This window comes from Myotis yumanensis, unplaced genomic scaffold, assembly GCF_028538775.1.
Source record: "Myotis yumanensis isolate MYYU_CA2020_CCGP unplaced genomic scaffold, mMyoYum1.0.hap1 SCAF_3, whole genome shotgun sequence".
NCBI lineage: Eukaryota > Metazoa > Chordata > Mammalia > Chiroptera > Vespertilionidae > Myotis > Myotis yumanensis.
In genome coordinates, this window is record NW_027223754.1 from 163,351,413 (window position 1) to 163,365,685 (window position 14,273).

The window sequence follows — 14,273 nt, forward strand, 5'->3', positions numbered from 1 at the left end:
CACACCCCACCCTCGGCGGCCGCGTCCCGGGCTCGCGCTCAGCCCCGCACCCTCCGCTCGGAGTGGCCCTGTGCAGGGGGTGGGCTTGCCGGCTGTGCGTCCAGCCTCTGCCTCCCGGGCTGGCCGACCCCGGCTGGTACCAGGAGGTGCTCCGTTCACCTGGGGGCGGGGATGGAAACGAGAGTCAACAAGGCTTTGGCCGGCCCAGGGGCGCAGGCCGAGGGGAGAGGGGTCCCGGAGCTAGCGGACCCGGCGGGCGGGCTGCCTTCCCCTTTGCCCTTCGACCCAGGAAGCCGCTCACACCCGGCGGACTCGCTCGCGGGCCGCTGCCCAATCCCGGCCTCCCCCTGGGCGGCCCGCTCCCCCATCCGACCGGCCGGCCCGGCTCCACCCGCACCCCAACTTCCCGCCCCGACGGCCAGGCAGAGGGGGCGGGCCGAGCGGCCCAAGGACACTGCACACAAGGGTCATTGGCTCCTTCGCCCCCGAGTGGCTAATTTATTTCAGGGCCCGTGGAGGCGCGGGGCGGGCCGGCCGGGGGCGGAGAGGAGGGGCCGCCGAGCCCGGGAGTGGGGGCGGGGCGGGGCCAGAGGGGTGGAGAGGGCCCGAGAGGGGCGGGAGTTGGGGGAAGGGAGGGGCCCCGGGGGAGGGAGGAGCGGGAGGAGGGGAGGGCAGCCCAGGCGGCGAGGGAGGGCGCTGGGGGCGGGCGAGGGGAGGCGGGGGTGGGGGTGGGGGTCCTGCCTGCGGGGGGAGCCGGGGCGGCCCCTTGTCCGGCCACCCCCACTGCCCAGTCCCGCTCCCGGCCGCGGCGGCCGCAGCAGTAGCGGCTCCAGGATGGTGAGCGCCGCTGCCCTCCAGCCCCGGCCTGTCGCCCCCGGCCCGCGCCCCGGCCCCGGGGCCGGACGCCCCCCGAGGCCGCGCACACTCACCTAGGACCGGCCGGGATGCCGAGGTACGGGGCGCGGGCCTGCCGGGCAGGCGCGGGAGCGCGCGGCCGGCGGGGTCAGGGGTGGTGACCGCTCGGGCCGGGTGTCCGGAGCTTTGTCCGCGGGCGCGCGGCGGGGCGAGGGTCGGAGAGGGCGGGGGCTGCAGGGCGCGGGGTTCAACTAGGCGGCGGTCGAAGGGCAAGACCCGCGAGAGACCCCGGCGGGCGCGTGGGGGCCGGGGGTCGCTGCTCCGGGGAGGCGCGGGCCGGGGAGGGGACCTCTCCGCCGCCGCCGGGCACCCTCCTCGCCGCCCCCTCGGTGCGGAGGCTGCGGCAGTAGCTAGCTGCCGTCTCTGGGGGGAGCTTGCGGGATGGGGGGTGGGGAGCAGGATTTGCGGGTTCGGGTCCCAGAAGGATCCGGTGTCCGGAGCCCGAGGGCCGGCCCGCAGGCCCCTCCCACTCCGTCAGGTCTTTGTCCAGCGGCGTGTGTGTGTGTGTGTGTGTGTGTGTGTGTGTGTGTGTGTGTGAGAGAGAGAGAGAGAGAGAGAGAGAGAGAGAGAGAGATCGAGCGAGCACGGGGGTGGGGGGTGGGGGCTGGGTTCCTGGCCCGGAGGTCCCCCAGCATCGTGACGGGCAGTGACAGGAGACGGAGGCCACTGGGCCCCGCGCCCCTAACCCGAGCCCTTCCTTTCTTCTCCCCTGGCCGGGAGAGCGGAGACCCCGCTCAGGGTCAGGGTGCTGCGGGGAGCTGCTCTCACCTGCACCCACGGGCTGCAGCCGACAAGGGAGACCCACTGGCTCCCGCTCTAGACGGGGCCCCTTAAACTTGCCCACTCCGCCCGCGCGCGCTTGGTCCGCACCGATCCCCTCGCTGGGAGCCCGCTCTGTAAAGGGCCCTCCGCAGAGGGCTGGGCACACAGTAGGTGCTCAGCAAACGTGGGCCCCCTTGCCCGGCCCCTCCATCCCGGGTGCCCTTCCTGGGCGGAGGCGGCCTGGGCAGGGGTCTGCGCGAGGGAGAGTGTGAGCGGCCTGGGGCGCAGGGGTGGGTGGACGGGTGGGTGGGCTGTCGAAGGGACGGTCACTAAATCAGGATTAGGCCGTGGGGCTGTCAGGCTGCCTAGCCCGGTCGCCATGGATACCTAATTTGGAGGAGAATAGAGGAGGGGAGAATGTTTGTGTTGTAGTCCGCACGGCTGCGGCGGCTGAGCGGCCTCCCGACCCGGCCCAGCAGCGAGGACCCGGGACCCGGGTCCACTTCCATTCTGGGCTTCTGCGGCGGCAGAACTCCGCGGTTCCCGGGCCCAGAGCCTTCCCCGTGGGTGCTTTAGAGTGGGCCGGGCGATGCTGGGTCAGAAGGACTCTGGCCGTGCCCAGGGAGCCCTCGACCCTCCAGAACCCAACCTGAAACCCCGGTGCATCCGTCTGGACACGGCGGGGCCGGGGTCCCCCGAGCTTCTCTCCGGGAGCAAACGCCGTCCTCCCTGTGCCTTAGTCCAGAGGACGGACGCGCCGGGAGACTGGGTGCCGAGGCTCTGCGGAACCCCAGCAGCCACACCGGTGCCCCCGCGGCCGCCGAGCTGCGGGGCAGGAGGCGGGGCCGGGCGCCCGCGGGTGGGCGAGAAAGGGGCGGGGCTGGCGGGCCCCGCGGTGCTGGGTTGGGTGACAGGCCTCGTAAATCCCCCTTCCTCGTATTTAACGCCATTTCATTTATTTCCACTTGATTCCATTGGGGTCCGCAGCAGCCCCCTTGTAAGGAGTGAGCCCTGTGCCCTCGCTGTCATGTCTTCTGCGGGAAAGCCCACTTGGGCCAAAGGGACTTCAGCTACTCGAGGCAGTGGAGCTGCTCCGGGAGAGGCCCCCAAGACCCCATTCCTCAGGAGGACCCCGTCTTCCGAGGAGAAGGAGAGGGGGCGGAGAGACACAGGACGGCCTCCGAGGCCCTAGGCCCTAGGGATTTTCTGGCTGCGGTATAAGGGGGGGCTGGGCCAAGGGTCCTGAGGATGGACAATGCCAGTTCAGGGACTGGGGAGAGGTACCAGCGCCCAGTGTGTCGTTCCTAGCGCCCTTATTTGCTGTCCTCCTAGTCCTGCCACAGCGTTTTATGGAGCAGAGTCCCCTCCCCTCCCCCACCTGGCTGCAGCTTTATGGCTGAGGTCTCAGGCTCTCCACGCAATTTCACGCCTCTCTGCCTTCGCTCTTGCTGTTCCCCCAGCCAAATGCCTTCCCCATTGTCCCTGTCTTTCCACAACCTCCCCATTCTTCAAGGCCCAACTCGGGTGCCACACTTCCTCCGTGTAGCTTCCCCAGAGCCCCCAGCTCTTGCTCATGTTCTCCTGGCCCTGCACCTGTGCCTCCCTTCAGCCGCGTGGCTTTGCCTTCGGGAGGGTAGAAGTGGAGCGTATACTTCCTTGCACCCTGCACGGGGGCTCAGCACCTTACGGGTACCCCATAAATATGTGTTGGCTGGATTAAAGGGCTTTCATCAGGACAACCTGCAAAGCACAGAATCTGGACATTTTCAGGCAAATGGTTCTATGCTCCTGGGTGGGTGGAGGTCCCTGGGTGGTTCTTCTCTTGCCCTCATTGCTGAGTCTCCCCCTCCCCCCAAGGCGGGGAGGACTTTGCCCCTTCCTTTCCCCACAGACCAGCATTCTTTCCCTGCCATTATCATCCTGTTAAACAGAGAGGCCAGTCAGGATCCATATGGATCACATTAACAATTGCTTATTATCTGGGCCAAGACTGCCCCCACTCTCCACCCCAGCGCCTACTGCTGCAGTTGCTGGGCCCTTAGGAGCCCAGTCTCCCTGCCTCCCCCTCCCTCTCCCCCCACCATTGGTCAGCCAGGGAGGCCAGGGGACAGGCTGGTCTCCCTCACCCTCCCTGTGCCTTCTAGCAGAACTTTGCTTCTTCTTGGCTGGCCTGGCAGTCAATGACTCCTTTACCCAATTTAATGAGAACCAGGTTCCCCACAGGAGCACAGCTCAGTGAGGTTTCGGGGCTGCAGCAGGGAGCGGTGGACCCAAGGCCCAGGTGCACCTGTGGTCTGCAACAGCCCCTGCCTTCCAGGTGACAGAGGCGAGCCCCACTAGGCCAACCAGGGGGTATACTGGTGTCTTTTGCCACCTCAGCCCTGGGCTGGCCCTGCTGTCTTATGGGAGCTGGCAGGCTAGTGAGGAAGATCAAGACAGGAGAGACCCTGCAAGACTGGGCCCAAGACTTGTGCTGCAGTCAAAGAAGCAAGACATTTGAGAGTTTCCTGGGGCAGCAACTGAGTTAGCCTTGAAGGTTGGGGAGTAGTTTATGTTGAAATGCATGTAGCCCAAGAATACTAGGCATAGAAGAGGCCTTCAAGATTACCCAGTTTGGGGGTCCATAACGTTTTTTATTTACAGACCCCCTCAAGGAACCAGCAAAAGCTGTCCCCAGAAAAGTGCATTTGCATCAGTTGACACTAGACTTTGCATTCTGCTTTAGAGGTTCTTGGACCACCCCCACCACCCCCACCACTCCTGGGGTCCATGGGACCCTACACCTAGTCCACCCCCTTCGGAAGTGCTGGGGGCAGTGTTAGCCTGCAGCCCAGCACTCCTTCCTTCACATGCAGCGCTGTTTCATGGCCTTATTACTGGCAGGTGAACAGGATGAGCTAAGGGACAAGGCGTAGTGGATCAAGGTGACAGGCCAGGCTTTGAATGGGAAAGGTTCCCACTGCCCAGGCCAGGGTGTGGGTTCATCATCTCATCTCTTGAGTGTGGGCCTGGAGAGACCATGTCCAGGGCTGATTTTGTCTTAGGATCCATTTGTCCCCAGGAACCAGGATGTGTGGCAGGGAAATCTAGCTTCTCCAAGCATTTCATAAATGTCTTGATAAATCATAGCTCACACTTATGCAGCACCCATTAAATATTCTATATGTCATCTATGAAATGGGACCAAGAACCGTGCCTACCTCATAAGCATTATTGTGAGGATCAAAGGAGTCAGGAGTCTGGAGCTGGGATTAATCAGGGATTGATAAAAAGATGTGACAAAGAGGCTGCATTTTGCTCTAACAAACCTATTTTGAGCACCTGCTGTGACCAGCACTGTGCAGGGTGCTGGGTGTACCTCAGCCAGGCTCCGAAGAGCTCCCAGCTTGGGTTGGGGATTCCTGGGCACCTGTGTACCAGGCCATGAGCTGGGCCTTCACACCTCAGGTCTCCTGTGACAACCCTCAGTTTCTCCCGTGGCCAGGGAGGATCAGAGCACATCCCTAGCCCTGGCATTGATGGCTTTCCCACAGACGCCTAGTGTAGCTCATGACCACACTCACTGCACACTCAGCAGGGCCCTGTGCCAGGCCCCGGGTATTTTATCCAGGCAGCCATTCATCCAACAATCATTCTTTTCGGATGTGGTCCCACTTTCAAGGAGCTTGCAAGGCAGTTGGGGACCGAGAAGAGGCAAAGGGACAGGCTATGCTTTCAGGACCTCTCCTTGTACCCCCTGTAGAAGGGAGCCACTGAAGGCGTGTGGGCTGGGGGTGACCTGCTCAGAGCTGTGGAATGGGCACAGGATGACTGGAGAGGAGAGACCCAGGGAAAAGACCAGTACTTGACAGCAGGGCGTTGCATCACCAGTGGAGTTTCAGAGACCGAGTTTCCTCAGGGGTAGCCTGTTCATAGGCGACAGAGACCCTAATTCGGTGAATGAGTGGGAAAAGGAAAACTGGTGAGATTCAGGTTCTACTGAAACAAGAGCACCCTGTCCCCTTCATGTGGTTCTGCCCTGCCCCTACCCAGTCTGCCTCCGGTTTCCCTGGGGACTCTGGCCACCAGGGGACATCACCCCTTCACTCGGCTCCTCATTCATTCGTGGCCAGACCCTCACTTCTCTATAAAGGGGGTCCTTTTCTAGACAGACTGAGTCCTGTGTGGGATGCCATTCCTATGTCACCGTCTCTCACACTGAGTCTTCTTCAGGCTGAAGTTTTAGGGTCGAGCTGCCTGCCTCTTTGGGTTGGGGAGGGCAGCTGGAGGACTGCGAGGTGGTCAGTTCAGTGTGGGACTTGGGTTGACAGTGCCTGTTAGACTTGCAAGTGGGGATGTCCCAGAAACAGGGCAGAGAGGAGGGGAAGAGCCCTTCCCCAGAGAGCCCCTCCCAGGAGAGGTAGCTTCTTCTGCCGAATGCCTGTTCTGATGGGGAGCTCAACACGTCCAGCGACAACCCACATGTCGTCAGACAGCTAACATTAAGCCAAACATCTTTTTAAAAAACATACTTTGATTTCAGAGAGGAAGGGAGAGGGAGAGAGAGAGAGAAACATCAATGATGAGAATCATTGATTGGTGGCCTCCTGCACGCCCCCTACTGGGGATTGAGCCCGCAACTTGGGCATGTGCCCTTGACTGGAATCAAACCTGGGACCCTTCAATCCGAAGGCCGAAGCTCTATCCACTGAACCAAACTGGCTAGGGTCAGACATCTTCCATGAAGGATTCACCTCATTCGAGGAGAGGGAGGAACAGCGGGGCTGCAAGGAGCTGCATAATCTGCCACCCGACAGTCATTCAGGTGTTCGGTCGTCAGGAGTCTTTCTCCTTCCCAGTAAACACGACCCATTCCCCTAGCCCTGGTCTGTATGCAGCTGGCTGCCCTGGCTCTCTGATCAGTTTCCTGGTTTGTAACATGGGAGTAAGAGTTGCACCTGCTGCCAGGGTTATTGTGAGGATTAAATGAACTAATGTGTGTCAAGCATTTAGCGCAGTGCTTGGCATGTGTGTTGGGATCTGTACAGCAGCAGAAGGAAAGGGTTGCTGTGGTTGTTCAGACTTTGCCTAGCACCCTCCCCCCAAGTTCTCAGTCTCTCTCTGTTCCTGTGGCCCTGCAGGTGTGGGGGGGCCATCCCCTTGAGGACAGCCCTGCCCACTCACACCCAGGTAGACCGGCCAGGCTGCATAGCTGGAGTTACTCAGTTCAGCACCCCAGGGCTGGGAAGGGTGGAGGAGGGGACAGAGGCCCTGCTGGGGAAGCCTGGGTGGGCTGCCTGGGCCTGCTTCCTTCCTTCTGCTCAGGCCCGGCCCTGCAGGGGTGTGTCTCTGACAGACCTCTAGGCACTGGGCGGGGGGCAGGTTGGAGCCCAGGAACATAGGATCACCTAGACTTTAAAGCTTATGTATTTTGGAGGTCACATGCCACCTAAATGGATTCAATTCCACCTTGGATCCTAAACCTGGCTTGGTGGGTGGGGGGATGGGACTCTAGTCTCGTGGGCTGAGACATGTGGTCCATGACCCCTGATGAGTTCATGGATAGAATTATATTTCAATGCGATCAATTCCCTCTGTGGCCCCATGTATTTTTAAATTTCTTCCGCCGGCTTTACTGAAGTATAATTGACAAAGTAGTCCTGTGTATTATTTTTTTATTGAGGCATAATTTACATATTGGTTTCAAGTGTACAACATAATGATTTAATATATTTGCAAAATGATCACCACAAGAAATCTAGTTCACATCTCTCACCATACATAGCTATATTTTTTCCATTATATTTTTATCTTATGCATTGAAAAAAAGTTATTTTTGAGAACAGACAGCGTATTTACCAGACTGGAAAGGGGGCATCTGACTGAAAACTGGTAAATAGCCCTGAGCTCATCCTCCATCCCACCCCCATGCAGGGCCGAGTGCCCAGGGACTCAGAGATGGGCGCTGGGCGGGCCTTACCCAGCCTCGGATAGCTGTGGTGCCTGAGTTGGATAGTAACCACAGCCCTCTCTACCTGGTGCCTGGGTGGCTTGACTCCACTCAAGGCCCTGGGAGCCTTGTGCATAGCTGCCCCTGTCTCCATATGTGGTGGGAAGCCCCAGGGAGGGGTTGGCTCTAGCCAGGGCAAAGCACAGGGTTCAACTGCAAATCTTGCCTCAATGCCTCTATGAAAAAGCGCCTCAATGAAAAAGTAAATCATCTTTAAAAATTACTTATTATAAGTAACTAGAGGCCCAATGCACGAAATTCGTGCAAGGGGCTTGGGCCCCCACCGCCGCAGCGGCTGCCTCTGCCCCGGACCCCTCCCACCCCAGTAGCTGTCTGGGCCCTCACAGCCCTGGCTTCATCTGGAAGGTCATCTAGAAGGATGTCTGGTCTAATTAGCATATTACGCTTTTATTATTATAGATTCCTCTAGTAAGAAAATACTGCAAAGCCCCTTCTCTTATCACCATTGCATCAGGGAAAGTTTTCTGAGGGAGGGGACTTTGGGAGGGTAAAGGACATGGTGGAAAGGGAGCAAGAAGGGGCTGCTGGGCTAAAGAACTGCTGTGCAAAGGCCCAGGGGCAGGGGTGTCTGAGCAGGAAAAGTGACATCAACTCTTAAATAAGACCTTTGAGTGGCAGATAGATGTGCAGGGGACCAGTTCAGGCACCCAAGCGGGAGCCAGCAATAGTGTCAGAGTCAAAGTGGCCAAATAGTCTGGGAGCACCCCAGCTGCAGTACCAGGAAGGCAGCCTTCTAGGCAGAGGGACTGACAGAGCAAAGGCCTGGAAGCGTGAACCTGTATGGCCTAGAAAAATGAACCATTGTGGCTGGAGGGGCTAGAAGAGACAAGATTGGCAGGATCCAAGGCTGGAAGGAAGGAGAAACTGACTCACCGCTGGTGCCAGGCTAAGGGGTTTGGTGTCTACTCCATGGTAAGTAGGGGTTGAATGTGTTTTAGATAGAAGGACCACCCTGGCAGCCATTCAGAGAAGGACTAGGAAGGCAGACACCTGAGGTTAGATCAGGGGTGGGCAAACTTTTTGACTCGAAGGCCACAATGGGTTCTTAAACTGGACCGGAGGGCTGGAACAAAAGCATGGATGGAGTGTTTGTGTGAACTAATATAAATTCAAAGTAAACATCATTACATAAAAGGGTACGGTCTTTTTTTTTTTAGTTTTATTCATTTCAAACGGGCCGGATCCGGCCCGCGGGCCGTAGTTTGCCCACGGCTGGGTTAGATGCTGGGCCAGCTGTGGTGGGCGAGGTGAGAACTGTGGGTCATTTCAGAGAGGGTGTCAAGGGGACTCAGTGACCAGCTGGATGGGTGGAGGCTGCAAGAGTGGAGACACAGGGCCTCCACGGTTTCCAGCGGGTGAAGGACAGACTCTGGGGAGAGAAGGCAGAGATGTTTTTCCTGGGGAGTCTGAGGTCTTAGTGGGCCTCCAGGGGGTCCTGTAGAGTCTACCTAGATCCCTAAATCTCCCCCCTGAAGTTCCCAGGGACCATGAAAAGTGTGGCTCAGCATGAAGTTGGTGTGGCAGGCTCTCCAGAGGGACCTGAGGGGCATGTGACCTTGCCTGGGCAATTTCCAAGAGGCAGAAGTTTGGGGGTGGGCGGGCATGTCCAAGTCCCAGGGCTCCTCCCTCTGTTGTCAGAGGAGGAGCTGGTGAGAGATGCCTCAGGACACATTCAGAGGGGCCAGGTGTCAGGCTAGGGCGGTTTGGGATTCAGGGATGGAGCCCAGTTCGCCCCACAGCCTCTGCAGACCCACCTGACAGTCAGGGGTGTGACAGGGACCTCACTCCCGCAGGGCAGGGCTCTGTAATCTGTGCTCAGCAGGCAACTGGGACGGTTCTCTTCTCTCCTTGAGTCCCTCAAGCCCATTGGATGTTTTTGGCATCAAAAAGCATCCTCCTTTCTCTGCCCCATCCGGACCCCTCTCCCCACGCCCCTTTCCAAGGCTGAAGCTCCTAGCCAGCCCTCTGAGGAGCCAAGTCAGAGCCTGCCCTGGTGTCCTGCCCCCACTCCAGCCAGTCCTGACAGTACACCTTCCTTCAGTGCCCTCACACCAGCCTGTGAGGGGGCTGCCATGCCCTCCTGCTTCTCCCTGGAAGAAGCAGAGATTGAGACCCCAGAACCACTTCTCAGAGGCTGACTCACTCCCGCACCATCTGAGCCACAGGAGGGAGGTGGGCTGTGAGCTGCACATGGATGCCCTGGGTTCGCTAATGTGGACTCAGGGGCCCCAAGCTCTGGGTCAGTTAAAAAAAAAAAAAATATATATATATATATATATATATATATATATATATATATATATATTAATGATTTCAGAGAGGGAGAGAGAGAGAGAAAAACAATGATGAGAGACAATCACTGAATGGCTGCCTCCTGCATGCCTCACACTGGGGATGAAGCCCACAACCCGGGCATGTGCCCTGACCGGGAATCGAACCATGACCTCCTGGTTCATAGGTCGACACTCAGCTGGGTCAGTCTTTCAGGCTGGCCTTCAGACACCTGCCTATCTCAAGTCGCTAATGGTCCAGTCTGCATTTGTGGGTCCCTGGGAGCAGCCAGTGATGGTGAGGAAAAAGGAGAAGGGAAGGAGTGTGCCCTGCTGTACAATGGGCCTGCACACAATGCCCGCTCAGCAGCCTGTTGTGGGGACTGAGTGACATGGAGAACAAGCCCAGCCCAGTATGCAGTGGCCTCTCCAGGAGATAACAGCCCAGCCTTCCAAGCCTCTGGAATGCACAGACATAGGGTGACCCCTCCCTCCTTTTCTGTCCCTCTCAGGGCCCAGGAGTTGAAGTCTATCCTTAACCTGTTCCACCTAAGCTCAAGTAGTGAGAAGAGGGTGTGCAGGGTGGGCAGTTCCCAGCCTCAAAGACTCCCTTAACTTGGCTTCAATGTGCAGCTGGTCTCCAGCAGGCACTGGGGAGAGGCCAATCAGCCTCACTGGCCTCTCACGGAGGGATGAGGCCTGGTAGCCTTAATGAGAACTTGTATTTGCTGCACCCTGGTAGCCTGGAACCTCCCAGAGGTACCGTTGGTTTAAAAGAGGAAGCCTTTTAAAATATATATACTAGTGGCCCGGTGCATGAAATTCATGCACATTAAAAGGAAGTTAATTAGAGGAAATATTTTAATATTGCTATTTGCCCTTTCTCTATAATAGAAGTGTCAGAGATGAAAGAAAATTAGTAAATGTATATGAAAATCTTCTTCCTGTCAGAGTCTGGGGCACACCGCGGGACCCAGAGTCAAGTCCCCACCCACCCACGTGTGCCTCAAAATCGTGTGAGACCCAGATCCAGCCGGCCCCCCTCATTGGGCTAGATCCAGACCTGGCCGGTCCCCACCCTTGTCAAGCCCTGCCGGGTGGGGGGCGCAGCCTCAGGTCCCCCAGCCCAGGCCGGGGCAGGGGACACGGCCTGAGGTCCCCCGTCAAGCCCCGCCAGGGAGGGGAGTGGCCTCCCATCCCCCTGTCAAGTCCCGCTGGGGGGGGGGGGGGGCGGCGCAGCATCAGGTCCCCCGGCCTGGTGCCGGGGTAGGGGGCATGGCCCGGTGCCAGGGTGGGGGACACGGCCTGCGGTCCCCTGGCCCAGCACCAGGGCAGGGGGTGCACCTTGAGGTCCCCTGTTAAGCACTGCCAGGGTGGGGGCATGGTCTCAGGTCCCCTGTCAAGCCTTGCTGAGCGGGGGGCATGGCCTGAGGTCCCCTGGCCTGGCACCAAGCCCCATTAAGCCCCACGGGGGGCGGGGGGGGGGGGCAGTGCGGCCTCAGGTCCCTGCTGATTGCTCCTTAAGGCTCGTTATGGGAACTCAGCCTCAGCTGTGGGTGCAGCCATCTTTGTGACAGAGGGATGGTTAATTTGCATGTTTCTTTCTTATATAGGACATATATATATATTCGATTTCAGAGAGGAAAGGAGAGAGAGAAACATCAATGATGAGAATGATTGATCAGGTGCCTCCTGCACGCCCCCTACTGGGGATCGAGCCCACAACCGGGGCAAGTGCCCTTGACTAGAATCAAACCAGGGACCCTTCAGTCCTCAGGCTGATGCTCTATCCACTGAGCCAAACCAGCTAAGGCAAAAGAGGATGCTTTTTTACCAGAATGGTTTTCAGTTGCTGAAATTCCTGCAGCCTCACTAAGTGAAGGGAACACAATTTAGGAAGGTAAAGACAGATTGTGTTTTCTTCTGGGGAAAAAAGGTAATAACCGGGCTAGGGGGCGGGAGGTGGCGGTGCAGAAAGGGACTCAGAGTAGACCCAGCAGCACACCATCAGGAGGGGCAAGGGGAAACCTGGAGGGACTGTTGGAAAGACGGGGTGGGCGGGGGTAGGATTCAGAGCTGGAAAAGTGATTAGTGGTGTTGATGAGGCTGAAGTCAGCTCCTGCAGCCCCAGGCAGCACAGGAGAGAAAAAGAGCTGTTATTCCCAGAGGACAGACAAAGGTGGCTGCCCGGTGGGCCACCCCCAAAAGGCAGCCAGATGAGAGGGGGTACAGGCAGTTCCCTAAGCCCTGGAGATGGGTGCCCCTCCTAGGGATTCAGGGTGGGATCATGTCTGCAGATAAAACACTGGGGGCCTGTGACCTGGGCCAGCTCCTGGCTCCCCAGGACCTTCTGCAAAAGTAGGGGAAGCCCAGGAACAACCCCCACCTCTGGGGTGGTAGAGGGGCCGTTTGATCAGCGAGTGTGTAAATTGGGATTTTATGGATCGCTTATTCGCTGCTGGAGCTGAGGCCCCCAAATTCCTCTGTGCCCCAGAATGCTTAATCTAGTCCTGAACTTTCCCCTGGGCGGGAGGGAGGCCGGCTCTCCACAGGCCCCCCGCCCTCCTGCTGTGGCTCCTCCCAGGCCCCAGGCTTTGTCAATGCAGGTTGAGCAGTTCAAATGTGCAGATACACTCCCTGGGGGCCACTGGGCAGTGGGACTTACCCTTCAGTGCGGTGATTGGCCAGAGACCAAGGCAGCAGCAGCCGGGTGTGTGTGTGTGTGTGTGTGTGTGTGTGTGTGTGTGTGTGCCTGTTTGGGGGAGGGAGTTAGAGTTAGAGGGTGTCCAGCCTGCGCAGACCACTGGGCAGAGACAAAGAAACTTCATCTACCCTGGAACAAGGATTAACGCCAGAACAAACCTCGTCCCTACCTGGTCAAGCTGGTTAGGGAGCCTACCTGTCCATCTTTACATCCTCTTATTATATCTTGACATGGTGGGGACTTACTCAGTGTGTGTTGAAAGGATGGATGGATGAGTGACCACGTGAGTGGCTGCACCTTTAACTGCGGTTGTGTCTGCTGGAATAATCCAGCACCTACGCATTCCTAAATCTCCTAAGAGGCCCCTCCTCCCCTCACTGAGATTTGCTTTTAGCCCGAGCCTGGCTGACACAAGGCCGGACATGAGGGACTGGCCAGGCCTCGGGGGACACAGCTGTGACCCCCGGACTCTGTTGCCACTTGAGAGTGCTTTCACTGTGGTCACGTTTCTCCCTGCCAGCCCCCATCTGTCCTTGGGACTTGATGAGGATGAGGATGGTAAACCAGGGGGGATGGGTGTTGAGCAGCTGATGGGGAGGGAAGGGAGCACAGCCTAAAGGGCCAGATGACAGACAGCCCTGTCCTTCCGTCCTCTGCTCCTCTTCCGCCCGCCCCTCTCCTCCCTGCGGCAGGCAGGACAGGCTGGGCTTGTGGGGAGCCCTGCCTCCCTCCTTCCTGGGGAAGCTGGAGCTAGGCTCGCCATTGAACTGCCTGGGAATCCTAGGGAAGGAGTCTGAGTCCTAGGGAGGTCTACCCAGAGAGCCTAAGAAGTGAGACTCCTGTACTAGAGAAAGCGCAGAGGATCCCGTTGTAGCAGGAAGCACCCTGGCTGAAAGCCTGAGCTCTGTCCAGTAGGGCTTTCTGAGAGATGGGAATGTTGTGAGTCTGCGATGCCCAATCCAGCAGCCACGACCACACATGACTGCTGAGCGCTCAGATTGTGGCTAGTGCTATTGAGGAACTGAAATGTTAATGTAATTTATCTTTAATGATATATTTTTATTTTTAATAATAATTTAAATTGTAAAAAAACTAATACATTTAAATTCAAGTAGCCACCTGTGGCCGGCAGCTGCGATTTGGACAGCATAGGATTAGAGTCTGTGTTGAGGGATAGAACCAAACGCTTGGGTGCAAACCCCTGCTGGCTGTGTGACCTTGGCCAGGGCTCTTCCCAGAATGGATGCTCCCTCCCCCGCCTGTCAGACCACCCAGCCCCACTGTGGACATATGCAGTTAGGGGTCATCTACTCCTGTAGATGGGGGTGCTTTCACTGTGGTCACGGGCTGAGCTACTCTTAAGTGGTCCTAGGCCACAAGGGGCCAAACGCCCAGGGACAGACCTACAGCCCAGGGTGGGAAAGGAGTGGCTGTATGGAGCTCTAGACTTTGCAGCATCTTAGGAACTTCCATGGGGTTGCCACTCCTAGAAGGCTCCCTGAAAGAGGGGGCTGAAGGCGCGCTTGGGCTGGACCTGTGCCTGAGCGCTGAGCTCTGGGACGGCCAGGTGTTGGCACCTACGCAGCTTGACCAAGGCTGGCAGAATGTTCTA

The 14,273-nt window shown here is 58.1% G+C and overlaps 1 protein-coding gene across 1 annotated transcript in view; it reads left to right on the plus strand.

Moving 5' to 3' along the window:
- The first annotated feature begins 719 nt into the window (after window positions 1–719).
- FIGNL2 (fidgetin like 2) overlaps window positions 720–14,273 on the plus strand; it is a 24,494-nt gene continuing 10,940 nt past the window's right edge. Inside the window, exon 1 of the mRNA XM_070407763.1 lies at window positions 720–952. The gene's annotated coding sequence lies outside the window, so the exon portion shown is untranslated. The remainder of the gene's footprint in view (window positions 953–14,273) is intronic.